Consider the following 14,469-nt stretch of genomic DNA (forward strand, 5'->3'; position numbering starts at 1 on the left):
GTAATGCAGGGGTGTGTATCTGATTTGCTAATATTGGAACTAGAATTATTGCTGCGTCCATGTACTTACTCCAAAAGCCAAAGTGTTTACCTCTTCCCCACAAATACGAGGTACACTGTCATCAGTTCCTTTTGTTTTTGTTTTTGCGGTACGCGGGCCTCTCACTGTTGTGGCCTCTCCCGTTGCGGAGCACAGGCTCCGGTCGCGCAGGCTCAGCGGCCATGGCTCACAGGCCTAGCTGCTCCGCGGCATGTGGGATCCTCCCAGACCGGGGCACGAACCCGTGTCCTCTCCATCGGCAGGCGGACTCTCAACCACTGCGCCACCAGGGAAGCCCTCATGAGTTCCTTTTAATGTTTACAATCAAGACTCAACGTGATTAACTCAGATCCAGATTCTTCCCTATTAACATTACTAACTTGTACTCTAAAGCGTATTTGTGGCCTAGAATTAAATAAATTAGTCGATTGGCAGTTTCAAAAGCAAGAAAAGAGGCTCTAAATAATGAAATTAATGAATTTCTGATCTGTATAAAGACGTGCTTTGAATTCCATTTTCTGCATAAACTTTGTCTTTCAGTTTTATCAGCTTTCCTTTTTCTGTGTTAAAACTAGGATTCAGGCTTTTGATGAGAAGCAGATTAAGTCTAAAGTTAGCCATTTTATCTAGTGGTTCCTTACCCACCTGGCGTGATTTGAGAGGGTATATTTTCTTTTGGAGGAAGTGGATGGGTGGTTGACATTAATGCTATTGAACATATTTAGATAAACATGAAGATTTTCTCGAGGTGAGTTGTGAGACATCTGATTATTTATGAGCCTGGACTGATTTTCTTGAAGTCAAGCCAGTTTGCTTCACTAAAAGCAAACAAGTCCAGAAATCCACACACTGCCCTGCATGGTGTGTCCCAAATTCCAGCCTGGCCCTAGGACTTTGGCACCACAAGGGCACGTGAACAAAGTTGGGAGAGTGTTGGTAAATCTGTGTCACCCCAGGCACAGAACCAGCAGGCGACGTCCTCTGTTCTCCCTGCCTTCTGCTAGTCCAGGTGGTGTGGGGTTGGGGACAGACACCCAGCTTGTAAGAAGTGGCTTCAGTTCCAGGCCTGGCTTTGCTCTTGACTGGTGGTGTGGTTTGAGGCCAGCCATTTGTCACATGGTGTCATTTTGTCCATTTTAACTCAGGCTTAGGAGGGTAGGATGAGATCACGAATGTCAAAGTGCTTCTAAGTGCTTGTTAGGAGGGGAGAGGAGAGGGAGCCATTGTACTGTGTGTGCTGTGGCTGTGAGTGTGGGTGATGAGTTTGTAGTCAGACACTCTTTCCAAAGGAGAAAAGAGAACTAAGGGGGTGTCCCCAAAATATATTTCAAGCTTGTGAATGTGTGTGAGGTAGGAATGACCTCCTCAGTAAATATGTTGTCTTTTTAGAGTTAAAATATTCCTGGGCTTCCCTGGTGGCGCAGTGGTTGAGAGTCCGCCTGCCGATGCAGGGGACACAGGTTTGTGCCCCGGTCCGGGAGGATCCCACATGCCGCGGAGCGCCTGGGCCCGTGAACCATGGCTGCTGAGCCTGCGCGACTGGAGCCTGTGCTCCGCAACAGGAGAGGCCACAACAGTGAGAGGCCCTCGTACCACAAAAAAAAAAAAAAAATATATATATATATATATATATATATATATATATTCCTTCATGTCACTTTTTCACAAATATTTCACAAGCATGTAGCTAATTTTATGCTCCATTAAAATGGAGGATATGTGGAGAAAGAAATGCGTTCATAAAAGCACAAGAAGTTTTTCTTGGAGGAGGTTTATGGTAAGAACTTGCATTTACAAGATTTCTTATGGTGTGCAAAGTACTTTAAATCACATTTCCATTGGCTCTTCATACTATTCTGGGAAGTAGCTATTAATATGCCCCTCCCCCAATTTACAGATGGGAGCTGAGACTCGGGGCTAGGTGACGTGGCACAAGTTCATAAAGTGGGTTGGTGGCAAAGCTAGAATTTGAACCCACATCTTGCACGAGCCAGCCTAGGGCCTCTTAGCATTATTTTAATTTTTAAAATAGTGGCTTAAAGCAACACATTCATTAATCCCAGTTTCTGTACATCGGAAGTTTGGCATGATATAGTTGGGTTCTCAGCTCAGGCTCTCAGTGGGCTGAAGATCAAGGTGTTGGCCCAAGTATGTTTTAATTTGGGGCTCGGGGTTCTCTTCCAAGCTCACTGGTTGTTGGCAGAATTCAGTTTGTTCTCATGCCTTCTGTGTGGTGCCCTCCATCTTCAAGCCACGTCGAGTCCTTCTTATAATTCAGATCTCTTTGACATCTTTGGCTGCGTCTTTCTGACTTCCATAATTTTAAATTATAAAGTGGCCAATGGGAATATGTTTGTCATTTTCAATAGGAAATTTAGCTTTTACCATTCTGTTTCCCTGCCCCTTAAAGCCAAGCAGTTTGCAGACGTGATAGTATCAACTAGAAGAAATCACAAACTCAGGGAAGTGTTAAAAGCAATATCTAGCTTCCTACAAGGGAACTGTTGATCTGAATTTTCAGTTAAGCCTAGCATGGCCAAGGTTTTAACAGTAACTCTGCTTCTGGCTGGCGTCCTTGAGAGGTCTGCTTGGTTTTTATGTGAGACAGATTTTTCCACATGGGCTTAGAAGAAAACCTGATCTCATCTTTCTGAACAAACCTTCAGAAGATTCAGGATTGGACTGAATCTTGTGTTGGATTCAGGAAGGAGAAGGACAACTCCTTTCAAGAGTTGACTTAAAGTACAGGATGGTGTTTCCGCCCAGGTCAGACCAATAAAGCACTGGATTTCAGTTAACCAGTTGCTGCCTGTTGTTGAAGGACCTGCACTGAAAGTCAAGGTCATCACCTCTTCCATTTTCCTGCCCCAATGCAGGAATACAGACCCTGACCAGACACTTTAGACGTTTTGTAGAATGGCCATTTTTCTGACTAGAAATGGAAGACTAGAAGGAGGTGTGAGACCTCTACTAGTTCCTTTTGGCTTTGGACAATTTACAATTTATCTTGGCCTCAGTCTCCTCATCTTAAAAATTGGAAGTGATTATTTTCTAAGTCCACTTCAAATCTAACCTTTTGTGTAAGATGGAAAAGATTACTAGCACCCACTCTGAGCCTCATATACATGAGAATAGTACACAAAAGGGAAATTCTCCTTATTAGACAAGGAACTGGTAATTACCGGAAGAAGCTTCCAGGCACAAAATTATAGATAATTCCAGAAGCATGTGAAATACACTACAAGTTTATTTAAAATAAGCAAATTCAAAGAACAATGGTTGAACTTTGGTTTGTTTACAGCTCTTGATGGCTGAAAAGACTTACAATAAAAGTTGTTTGGGGAATTTTCAGAGATGTGTTTCCTCTAGTACTTATATTAAAAACATCAGAACCTCAGTATCCTTATTTTAAACACACAATGGACTATTTATTCTGAGTGCATCAGTCTGAGGAGTCTTTTTAACATTCAGTTACTTGGTATTGATTAATTTATCTCTGTTTCCTGTACACGTGGCATGTTCTGTGAATTGAATTAAATTAATGGCACATATGTACATGTGTTAATGGATGTGTTATAGGATAGTATATATGAGAGTATATTTACTTATCTATATATCTAGTGTGTGTGTGTGTGTGTGTGTGTGTGAGTAGTAGATAGGTGGATGGATGGGCACATCTACATAGGAACAAAGAAATTTTTATTCAGACTTAATTTTATTTTCAAAAGTAGAACACAAAACTACTTCTGGATTTCAAAAACGGTAAACTAAAAAGCAAAAGCAATCAATATTCAAAAAATACTTTAAAATTTTGACTTTTAAACATTTGAGATTTAATTTTAAAAATGGTCACACTAAAACTCATTTCTAATATTTAAATCTGATGTCACAAATATATCATAACCAAGCAAGTAAAATAAAGACTTAAACAAATCTTCAGGTTTAATTTCTATTACCCATTTTAATGAAAACAAAAATGTGTGTTGATTGCATCTTAAAATAAAAATGGGGAAAAAAAGGGAAATGATTGTATTCTTTCCTTACTGCTCATTCATAATCTACAGGGTATTTCTTGAATGTTTCCACATAAACATCCTCAACTGATATAAGAACACGAACTCACCCTTGGAAGGAGGAGAATGACCTGAAAGCATTGCCCAAAGTGAACCGCTGAGGACTAGAAACTTTTTGACATCTCCTGTTTTATTTTTTAATTTTGTCTTTAACATTCATCTAAAATTATAATCTGCTCCATATTATTTTGATTTCATTTTAAAGATAATATTGTAAATTACCTAAGTAAAATTCACTTCTTAAAGATGCTTCACCTTTGCCTTGTTTCCTCCAGGACATGGCCCATCTGTAGCTGAACACACTGAAGAAGGCAAGTCTATTAGGTTACCATTCTCATTATGAAGCATGTATTCAGTTCCGTCTTTGTACAAACAAATGTATGGCGATTAGTTGCCTAAAGTGACTTGGTCTGGTTGAGGAGAAAGAACACATTGGGCTATAGAAAGATGAATAACCATAACAGGTCATGCCTGCTAGATGACAGGTGAGTGGCTGAGGTATGTGTTAGGAGCATGTGGAGGAGGATAGATATTGCTGAAACTTTTTGGTTAGAGCTTTACAGAGACAGTACTGGATCAGGGCTTTGAAAGGTTGTTAGGATTGTGATTGCAAAGAAGGAGACAAGGGCATTATGGAGAGGGGGCATGATGAGAGCAAGGTGGCTTGAGGATTGATAACTAGCCTAATTAAGCTGAAACAAAGCACTTTTAGAACAGAGGAAAGCCAGAAAATGACGAGGAAAAAGGGACTCTTGGGTGCCAGGCTCAGGAGTTGGTGGGTTCTTATTACATTGGGGAGCTGAGTAACAGTTCTGAGCTTGAAGGGTGATATGTGCAAGGGTACACTTCAGCAGGTTAATCTGACAGCACTGTGCTGGTTGAATTGCAAGGGGGAAAGCTGGAAGTAGCATGACTAGTTAGGGGGACCCTGCACTAGTCTAGAGGTATCATTTAATGAAGACCTGGTCCAGAGAAAGGAAAAAAAAGCAAATGAGAAAGATGTTTATACACACACATATATGGCAGTTTGTTATATATATATATATATATACATACATACATACCGGTAGCATTTTGGTGGTTATATCACCTACAGAATAAGTGCTTTTAAAAAGCACTATCATTTTCTTAGTTGAACATTATTACTACATTGAATCTTAAAGCCTCCGTACAATTGCTATCAGTTTTTACCTAGAGCCAGTTTAGAAAAGGCTTTATTAATGTGAGGCTTACTCATAGGATTTTCCCTTAAATCGTTTTTGGAACAAAACGGAGAATAAATAAAATTACTCATAGGGCATGATGAAAAAGCCAGACCCAACGTAGAACAATTGTATGGGGGATATGTTTCTACTTGGTTTTAGGTAATAACTTTAGGTAATTCATAAGAAAGTAGAGAGCACAGGAGAGTTTCTTACATTAATGAATTCATTAGGGTTTAAGAAATGATTTCAACCAAACTACCTTCTCCTTTTTTAGGGAAAGCTGGGAACACAAAGTACACAACCAGCTTGACAAAGACCGGAAATGGAGCTGAGTTCTGAAAGTCCTTTGAGGAAGTTAATTGACCATGTTGTTTTCATTTACTTGGAAAGGAATTCCCTTTGAAAGTGCAGTGAGGTGTGTCTTTCCCTTCTTAGCTGCCACTCTGTCTGATAATAAGATAAACTGATGTAATCTTATGTTATATACTTTAGTATTTATTCTATGTGAAGGACTAAAGCTTTGAGCAATATCCCTTAGCTCAGTGATTCTATTTTACAAAGGATGATTAACCCATTCTCATTAGAATATTCTTTTGCCCTTTGCCCATGGAAATGTTTTGCTCTCTGTACATGGGACACAGTAACTGTTGGAGCTCTGCTTACTACAGCTGAACACAGATGCCAGGGAGGAGAGGGGAAGAACACTGAAATCTGGCCAGTTTGGCGGTTTGTTAATCAATACCCATTATTTCAGGAGGAAAAAAAGGAACAGCTGCATATAATGATCAGAGACCAACATGGCCATCCCTATAACGAATAGCAGGAGAGCTCAACCTCCACCACCCACCCCCACTCCCCATAGTTCTTTTTTTTTTTTTTTTTTAATAAATTTATTTATTTTTGGCTGCATTGGGTCTTCGTTGCTGCGCACGGGCTTTCTCTAGTTGCAGCTAGTGGGGTCTACTCTTCACTGCGGTGCATGGGCTTCTCATTGCGGTGGCTTCTCTTGTTGTGGAGCACGGGCTCTAGGCACGTGGGCTTCAGTAGTTGTGGCACATGAGCTCAGTAGTTGTGGCTCGCGGGGTCTAGAGTGCAGGCTCAGCAGTCCCCCTATAGTTCTTGTGTGCTGATCAACTGATGCTCGGAAAGGAAAGGTAAAACTTGGAGGAATGTTTGGACAGTTTTCCTAAGTTGTTCCATAGACATTGATATATGTAAATCAATTGTTAATAGTTTTGTTGTATTGAGAGGGTGAAGAATTGAGTGATATAGAGAAATCTTTTATAATTAAAAACAATCTCTGATTCTCAGAATGATGCTTTTATCTGGCTTCCTCTCAGTTGTTTCTTTTTGTTTGTTTTTGTTTTTTTGGGTTTTTTGTTTGTTTGCTTTTTCTTTGTAGCCAGATATTTGTCTGTTTTCTTAGTTTTTTCAAACAAAGAGCTATTGGATTTATTTTATTTTGCTTTGTAATTCATTAATTTATTTTAAATATTATATTTTCTCTACTTAATTTTTAAATTGCCTTTATTTACTTCTTGGGTTAAATGCTTCACTTATTTTCGTACTTTCTTGTTTAGCTATAAAAGCATTTAAAGCTATGATTTTTCCTTTCAATACAACTTTGATAGCATCCAAAATATTTTAATAAATGCCACTTAAGAACTATTTCTTTGGGGACTTCCCTGGTGGTCCAGTGGTTAAGACTCTGCGCTTCCAATGCAGGGGTGCAGGCCCAGTCCGTGGTTGGGAAACTAAGATCCCACATGCCGCATGGTGTGGCCAAAAACAAAAGCCAAAAAAACTATTTCTTTGTTTGCTATAGTCTTGTGGGTCTTGTGGACACAAACCTCACTGGCTCTCAGACCTGGGTATTTTTGGGGGTCATCCTTCAGGTGGAAGTCCTAGTCCTAAAAGTTGAGGTGTGCTAAGTGTTTGGTCCAAACTCTGATTCCTCAGAGAGAAGCTGAGAGTTGTGCATTCCTCCTCAATTGTATGTCACTATGCCAGGGGTGAGGTTTACTGTGAGAATATATCTCAGCCTTTCCTACCCACTTCTGTGTGGGTGTTTTCTTGTTTGCCTGGTGTGTAGGAGTTGATCAGCTCATTTCTAGATTTCTTTCAGAGGGAATTGCTCTGTGTGTAGTTGTACATTTGCTGTGTCTGTGAAAGGAAGGAGGTTCAGGAGGCTCCTATGTCACCATCTTCTTCTTAAGGGTACAAAGTTTGATATATAAATATCAAATCTTGCTTATTAATACTATTATACAATTCCATTTTATCTTTGTTTGCTATTAGTCTACTTTATCTACATGAGAGGAAGGTATTCGTTTCCCTCTCCCCCATGCTCTCATTTTTATCAATTCCCTGGTATTTCTGGTGGCTTTTGCTTATGTGTTTTAAAAACTATTTTATTTAAGTCAAAATAAAATTCATATTTTAATACATGTTAGCATATATTAACATAAAATTTAAAAATATAATAGCGTAATAACAACAGAGCCTCTGACCTCTTCTCTCCATCTTTAGTCCACTCCCCAGGCAATCTTTAATCAGTTTGGTTTTGTGTTCATCTAGTGGCACCTCTGTAAGTCTAAATAGTATGTATACATCACAAATTCTTGTTTGGGAAGTTCCTTTTAATATAACCACAATATGAATTGATTTCTTGCTACTAGTTATGAGGATTTAGCTCACTTATACAAACTCCCTCCTATCCTTCCTACCTCCTCCCAATATTGTTACATCATTACTTTTAATTCCTTTCTTGGTTACCTTTCCAAGCTTAAGAATTAAAACCTCCATTTCCCTTTCCATCCACTAGACTGTATCTTGACTCCCTACTTTGTAAAAAAGGCTATTAACATCCTTAATCCTTCCTTCCTCCTTCTCTCCTCACCCTCTCCCGATTTAAATTTGTAAAATCTATCAGTTGTACTTTTAATGTTTTTAGTAAAAACAAAGGAGAAAGTATAGTATAGTGGCAAGAACTCTGCCTCTAAAGCCAGACTACCTGGAGGTTTGACCCACATATTACTATCTGCATGACCTTGGGCAAGTTATACAACCTCACCATGCCTTACTTTTTCTACCTATAAAGTAGGAATAGAGGCTGATTCTAAGTTCAGTATCTGATACATAGTAAATTCTCATTAAATATTTGTTGTTACTGTTATTTTTATTGTTATCAATACATTTCAAGACATATTTATTTTTTATTTTGTCTTTTATGTTATACTTTCAAGAGATTGATTCTAAAAATTGAAACCTAGTAAATATTTTCATTTTTATAAATACTTGTTTTCTTTATAGAGTCAAGCTGTGTGGTATGATTATATTTCCTTAATAAAAGAACCACTTAAAGGAGAATGCTCAAATGGATTGTTCTTTCTCATACTTCACTAATTGTTAAAAATGCTACATTTTCCATACCTGTTTTGTTTAGTTTTTGTTTATCCTGTAGTTTCTGATTGCCTTTTCTTTCTCTAATTGATAAAGAGAAACATGTATCTATCATTAGATCATTATCACTTTTAAGAGTCTTAATCATTCTGTATTTTACTTGAGACTTATTCTGTTCTTTGTTACAGAATCCATCAAGGTACTGTTCTAACTGGTTAATTTCCTTTCTATTGGTACATGACTTTGTTATATAACTTTCTGCTTTTCCCTGAGTATATTTTGTATGTTTTTTTATTGCACTTGTGAATTTTATCATATATTCAGGTACTTCCTCTTCTCAAATCCCGTCTATTCTATGGTGTGCACTTTTCCCTCAGTGACTTCCCTCCCAGATCACCACTTCTTCCTGCCTCAACTTGTACTTTTAGGCCAGCTCCATAGCTGTCATGCTGAGACATCTTTTCTTATTCCTGGTTCTGATCTACTATTTCCTGGGTCTCTTGTCTTCTTTTTCTTGGTTAATCCCCTTGTTTTGCTGGAGTCAGTCTTCAACTAAAATGTGTGGGAGGCAAACTTTCTTAGTCCTTCCTTGTCTGAAATTTTTTAGTCTTCCCTCACAATAGAGAGTTTGGCTGAGTATTGAATTTTAGATTGTAAATGCTTTTCCCTCAGAATTCTAAATATATTAATTCCATATCTTAGTCTGTAGGGGATTTATATTTCACTGTTCTTAACTTTCACAGTAATGTTTAGAGTTATGAGTCCTTTTCCTTCCTCCTTCTTAGTTGGTAAATCTTTTCAAAAGACATTTCTTCTTAAGCCCTAGGAAATTTCCTTCTATTATTTCTTTGCCTCCATTTTCTCTTATAAAACTCCTATTATATATTAAATCCTCTGTTTTAATCCTGCATGTTTCACCTTCCCTCTCATGTTTCCCATCTTTTTGTTCTCCTTTATGGGAGACTTCCTCTACTGGTACCTTTCAACCGTTCTATTTTATTGTGTATCTTAGCAATCATATTTTTAATCTCCAGTAATTATTTTTTATGTTCATATTCTCCTTTTGCAGAACATCCTGTTATAGGTGTAATATCTATTCTCATCTCCCTAAGGAACTAGTCAGAACTGTACTTTTAAAAAAGTTTGCCATAGTTTACTTCTTTTGTGCTGCAGACTTCTCTCAAATGTTTGATGTTTCTTAGTAGTCTGTTCATATTTAGATGAATGAATTAAATGATCAGATATTCCTAGGGGTTCTCACAGTGGATGATATTAGATAGGCAGTAATTTGGTGAGCTGGAGGTCCTTGTAGGAATGGTAAATTGGCTATGACTGTCATAAATTAGAAGTAATGACAGACCTATAGTGGTAAACTATCATTTGGCAAATGGTTTTGTTCTTCTGTTTAATACAGTAATCTTTAATCTAGGAAGTATAGAGCCCAAGAGGGTCCCTGGGATGTCCTCAGGAAGTCTGTCAGTACTGAAATGGTGTGGAAAATTGTGTTGCATATATATGTCTCTGGAAAGAGGTTTCCATAATTTCTAGGAGGCTATGACACTAAAAAGATGAACAGTATTCAATAGGAGCATTTATCATTTAAATTCTGGTGGATAGGTATTTCTGCATAATGCCGGAGTTAGAAAAAAAGCATTCTTTTTGTGGGTTTTTAGTAAAAGGAGAAATTTTGTTTTCTCCTACAAATAATGGATTTGAGTGTTTTTAGGTATAGTTGACATTTCTGAGCTTGAGACTGAGGCATATTTCTTACTGAAAAGCCTAAGTTACTCATTACATGGAAGCCCAGAAGAGAATATTAAGTAATTTCCAATGTACGTGGTGGCAAGATGAACATAAGCTGGTCTCTCCTTCTGACCACCCAAGTGGCCAGCTCCTCTGAATGCTTTTTCTTGTACCTTCATGTTTGGGGTCCAAACTAGCTAAATCAGGGTCTCTAGAGGTTTTCTCTAAATAAGCTAGTGAGCGTTTACCTGTCCCTAAACAAAACCCACAGATCTGCCTACCTAAGTTTGGCAATTAAAGCCCTGTGGCCACTAGCAAGTTTGCCTCTACTTTGATCTGTGATGTGTATGACATGTGTATGACACTATATTCTTTGACTGCTCTAAAGCAGACTGCCAATTAGATCCAAATGTGTCAACCTTGGAGTGGGTACTGGTGGCCAAGTTTCCATTAGTGGTTACTACTGATTTATGCCTGCAGCATCTGTTCATTTAGAAATAGAAATCTATCCTCATGTTTAATCTTGGGGTTGGGAGAGGAGGTAATGGTGGGGTTATGGGGAGAAAATCCCAGAACACAATTAAATCTCTTTATATCTCTCAACTTTTAACTTCTGTTTTTCCTTTAACACAGGAAAGACTCAAATTAGTAGGAGGTTGTGATTCTGTTGTTCAGATTAGGGTATGCTTTTTATTTTCTGAGGTATAGAAGGTTGAAAGGAAGAGGAAAGAAAGCCACATTTATTGGAAAACAGCTCTGTGCCTACAACTGTGTTAGATACTGTCACGTGTGACCACACACATGTTCTCTAACAGTTCTACGAGTTAGTGTCTGCATACTGTTGAGGCAATCACAGTTCAGAGAAGAGGAATAGAAGAATATATTCCTTCTATATTGCATACATTATAAGTGCCAAAACAAATTCACACTATTGAATCTGCTGGATTCAATAGTCTGTGCTATTTCTATTCCACTGTATAACAATGTTAGTGATTATGGGGTTAATCCCTCTAGCATCTGAAAAGAGCTTGGGAAAAGCCTCTATTGCATAATGAAAAGGGGGATATTTAGGCTAGAAGCTTACCTGTGGGTCACCATAGACCAATATAGAAAAAATTAAACCAGGGGCCTAATTTCTAGATTTCAGCTTTTGCATTCATACTCAGAAATGGACTGGGGTTTACTTTTCTTTTCTAGTCTTGGGTTAGTTTCTTGAAATCAAATCATTGTTCTGAGAAGTAAACTACATCAGGGGAAAGGATGGAGGAGAAACAAACAAACCTCTCTTCTTTGTTAATGAGTCATATTGTCTACACTTGGTTTTTCATTGACACCAGCTGGGGTGGTTTTTGCCCATCTCTCAAGGAGGATCCTAATGATGATTCACGGGGTCTGCATCTCATTTGTGGTACCAATTAATTCTGGAAACTCAAAATGCATTCAATTGAATGTATGTTTAAAAACATTTTTTTCTTTCTCCCCCATGCTTCTTTTGGGAGGAGTGTAATTTGATATTTGGGATATTTGGGACAAAAGTTGGTGGAGTGTACTTCACTATGGCTCTTCAGAAAAGGGAGGTTTATTATAACCAGAAGTTTTAGCAGTGGTGAATAGCCTGGAGCAGAGGTTGGCAAACTTTTTCTGTCAAGAGCCAGATAGTAAATATTTTAGGCTTTGTAGGTCTATGTTCTCTGTGGCAACTTCTCTGCTCTGCTGTTGCAGTGTGAAAGTAACCGCAGACATTATGTAAACACATAGGTGCAGCTGTGTTCCAATAAAACTTTATTTACAAAAACAGCAAGCGGGGCCAGATTTAGCCTGTGAGCTGGAGTTTGCCAAATCCTAGCTTAGAGGATGTCTCAGGTTTTTCTAGGTATATAATACCTACCACCAAGCAAATAGTAAGCACTCACTAAAAGTTTTTTTTGTCTTTTTTTTTTAATGACTAAATGCATATACAAAGGAACAGAAAAACTCTTTCACTATGGTCTGAATTCATGTATTGAAATTCATATATTGGAAACCTAATGCCCAAGGTGAAGGTATTTGGAGGTGGGGCCTTTGGAAAGTGAGCCCTCATGAATGGGATTAGTGCCCTTATACAAGGGACCTCAGAGAGTTAGCCTGATGCCCTCCCTACCATGTGAAGTCACAGCTAGAAGTTGGCAGTCTGCAACATGGAAGAGAGCTTTCACCAGAACCCTACCATGTTGGCACCCTGATCTAGAACCTCCAGCCTGAGGAACGTTGAGAAATAAATTTCTGTTGTTTATAAGTTACCCAATCTATGGTATTTTGTTGTAGCAGCCAGAACAGACTAAAACATCTTCCAAAGCTTCATTACTATCAACTATGTTATAAAATTAGGAAGGAGTTGGTAGGAATACTCAATTTATAGATAGAAGAATAAAGCATAAGAAATTAGGGTCCCTAGAAGTTGTGGGCAAATTTTTATTTAGAATTCAAACTTTTTTTTTTTTTTTTTTTGGCCTCACCCTGTGGCATGCTGGATCTTAGTTCCCAGACCAGGGATCAAACCCCTGCTCCCTACATTGGGAGCATGGAGTCTTAACTGAACCACCAGGGAAGTCCAGAATTCAAGCTTCTTGACTCTATTCAATGCTGCATTTGCTGAACTCCCTTGGTTTCATATTATTTTATCATTTATTCTACGGAAAGCTGCTTCTTTCAAAGATAATACTCTTCATTTCTGCTGTATCAGATAAGGTTCTCTGCATTGTCATAGATGGTACAGCCTTCAAACAGACTTAAACAATACAGGGAATTTACTGGCTGATGAACTTGAAAAGTCCAGATATGAAGTAGGCTCCAGACAGGCTTTACTCAGTCACTCAAAGTTACCCAGGACCCAGTTCCTCTTTGCCTCTGTTCTGCCTGCCATCTGGGCATCTTCACTCTTAGATTCCACCCTGTGGGATATCCCTTAAGGTTTTCTTGTTTGCGGATGGTGGAGTGGGCAAAATGAACGTCTCACACTTCTGCTAACCTTGACCGATTAAGGAAACAACATAGATAAGAATGGACTAACATGTGTCCTGGTTTGGTCATGGGGAGAAGAATGAAATTAGGTAAGTTAAAGGAATATTTGGCGGTCTTGAGCACCGGGTACAAACCAGAGAGTAGATGCGTTCTAAGGAAAAGAGCACCTTTGGAGGTATGTAAGAGCCTAGCAGGGATGCTGAGCCCAAAGCCATTGAGAGTCACTGGAGTCTAGGGAGAAGTTGGGATATAAGAGTGGATGAACAAGTAGGGAAGAACCAAATCCTGAAGCCACCTGAAGCAGTCACCTTTTACCTCCAAGACAAAGGGGCATTGCTGAAGAATTCTGAGCAAGGGAGTGATGGAATTGGACTTGAACATTAGAAAAATTATTCTGACAGCTTTGTGGAAGGAGGTTCAGGGAGAGGCAGGAAGAAAAGCAACGAACTTAATACAACCAGCTGCATAGAGCTTAGCAACAACAGGATGGAGAAGAGAGGAAGAGGAAGAGAGCTATTTAGATAGAGTTAACCCACTAGATATGGGGAAAAGTGAAGCAGCCAGAATGACTTCTGGGCTTCTATTTCAGTAGCTGGGCCCAAGGTGGTGCCATAAACCGTGATGGATATGAATAAACATATCCCTGTGCCTTGGTTTTTGAGGGCGTGTAAGTGGGGGTCTGGGCTGTATTGTGTATTTTTCCAGATATATTAACCCTAATAGAGGTGACAATCCCCAGATATTATCCTAGTTGCGCAAGCCGAGGTGGGATCTCTGCAAAGGTCTATAACTAGTTTAAAGTCTCGGTTCCTACCTCCTTTGAGAAGTGCAGAGTGCTGGCCAGATTGAAATCAGATGTAGCCACAGAACCCCTGGGCTACTGAGCCTCTTCAAATAAGCACTGGGTGAAATCATTGTGGAGGGAAACTGACCTTTCTGTCTAATCTCCTCAAGCTGCTCTTGTTAATGGAACAAACTAATCGTCAAAGCCACCTGGCCCTGAAAGG

This window comes from Mesoplodon densirostris, chromosome 10, assembly GCF_025265405.1.
Source record: "Mesoplodon densirostris isolate mMesDen1 chromosome 10, mMesDen1 primary haplotype, whole genome shotgun sequence".
Classification (NCBI taxonomy): Eukaryota; Metazoa; Chordata; class Mammalia; order Artiodactyla; family Ziphiidae; genus Mesoplodon; species Mesoplodon densirostris.